Source organism: Camellia sinensis, chromosome 2, assembly GCF_055761805.1.
Source record: "Camellia sinensis isolate YWXY chromosome 2, ASM5576180v1, whole genome shotgun sequence".
In the NCBI taxonomy this organism is placed as follows: Eukaryota; Viridiplantae; Streptophyta; class Magnoliopsida; order Ericales; family Theaceae; genus Camellia; species Camellia sinensis.
Window position 1 is genome coordinate 87590443 of NC_138962.1, and position 2058 is coordinate 87592500.

Here is a 2058-nt window from a genome sequence, read left to right on the forward strand (position 1 = left end):
TACCCTCTGCGCCCCAAATCTACTCCGAGTGATCTCTCGACACGTGGCTCTACTATCCCATCCGTCAGCATAAATCTTGCTGAGCATCACCTAATCCCAACTGCCAGCCCAATCTGCTGGGAGCTCGGCAGTTGGTCAACATTATCTCGGCTAACAACGACCATTCCACACTTGAGCCCAAGCGCTCCATAACCGAGCTACTCTAGGCCATGTTCAATACCGACCATGCTCGGCTACATTCCGGCAGGGCCGAGCTCGGCTCAGCTCATGCTGGTTGGACGTCGGCGCTCCCACGAAGCTAATTCTCGAACCGTGGAGCCCAGTGAGACAGCGAAGAACTCGGCTTAGCCCTCACCTGACCGGTCCTTGTGCCGTGAAGCACCGCCTTGCCAATGCCTAGCCTTGACCGAGTAACACTCTCTAGACAGGCCCAAAACTTCCACGGCCCAATATGTTCAGCCCAAATCTGTCCGGCCGTTACCACGGCCCAATTTCAGATCATAAATCTCCCTCTCAGAAGGATATGGAGCATATTGAAGGGGGGAAGAAAGTTGGGGTATAAAGTACACCAGCAGGGGGATAGATAGATGTAAACATGATTAATTATGAAGTTCTTTCATGGAATGTTAGAGGGTTGGAGAGGAAGGAGAAGAGAGGCAAAGTTAAGAACCTCTTAAAGGAGAGGAATGTAGACATTGTACTGTTCCAAGAGACAAAAAAGTCAGAGTTTTCAGAAGAAGATGTCAAATCTGTATGGGTTAGAGCCAAAATGGAGTTTATGGTGGTGGATGCTATAGGCTCGGCAGGAGGTTTATTGTGTATATGGGACCCAGATGTATTCCAAGTGAAGGACTACTGCAGTAATATAAGGTTCATCTTATTATAAGGTACTTTATTTCATCAGTTCAATTGTGCTATTTTAAACATTTACGCACCTAATGATGTGGGCTTAAGAGGGAAGCTGTGGAATTGTTTATTGAAATTGAAGGAGGAGTTTCCTAATCCCTGGTGTTTAGGAGGAGACTTCAATGAGTTTAGACAGATTGGGGAAAGGAGAGGGTGCTCAAGGAGAGATAGAGGCATGAAAGAATTTAATGAGTTCATTGTTAAGTGTGAGGTTTCTGAATTACCTTTACTTGGAAGGAGATTTACTTGGTGCAATTCATTTGTTGGGGAGAAGTGGAGCAAAATAGATAGAGTGTTAGTAGATCCAAAATGGCTTGAGGTATTCAAGTTAAAGTTATGGGGCTTGCCTCGATTGGTCTTAGATCACTGTCATTCCCTTCACGTGAATCGAAAAAATTTCAAACAGAGCCAACGAGCATAGTCTCAAGGAGCAAATTACTCTTAATGAGAGTTAAACCTGATACCTAGAAGGAGTACACCTCTAACTCTTAAGTTGTTCGAGCAAATTAATCAGTGATGAGCTCACATATCGGACCCGAATTTGCACAAAAAAAAAAAAAAAAAACCGCTATGATACACTTAGTTACCAGGCTTTGCACCTATAATGTCCTTCCTTGCAACTATTCTTTAGGAGTTTTCCCATACTTTCTCCATCTTTGAACTCCTCCTGAAGCTCCCGCTTGTCTTTCAAATAACTGGTTGTAGCCGCTACTTCCATGATCTTTCTCGATCATGAGTTGCGCATGTGACTTGCTTCGAAAGTTGTACTCTTAACTTTAGATGGTCATCCACATTTCTGCTTCTGAATAGTTAGTTCATAGTTGCCCTTATTCACCACATGTCACCTTCGCTGTTGTTGGTTTGAACATAGCACCAACAAAATGAAATTAAAATTTATCCATGTAATAAATAGAACAAGGCTAAATTAACCTTAATGGTCAAGTACCAAGAACGGACAATTTGTAATAAAAAAGCAAAACATTAGGGAGTTCCATGTCATTTCCAAAACCATACGGTTAGGGATGTAATAGTAAAAAAATTCAAGGTTCCACCACAATTTATCCTTTTATTTATAAAATAAAAAATTAGAATTAAGAAAAAAAAACAAAGTAAATTTATAATTTTGGGGGGTAATTATAAATAAAAATTCAA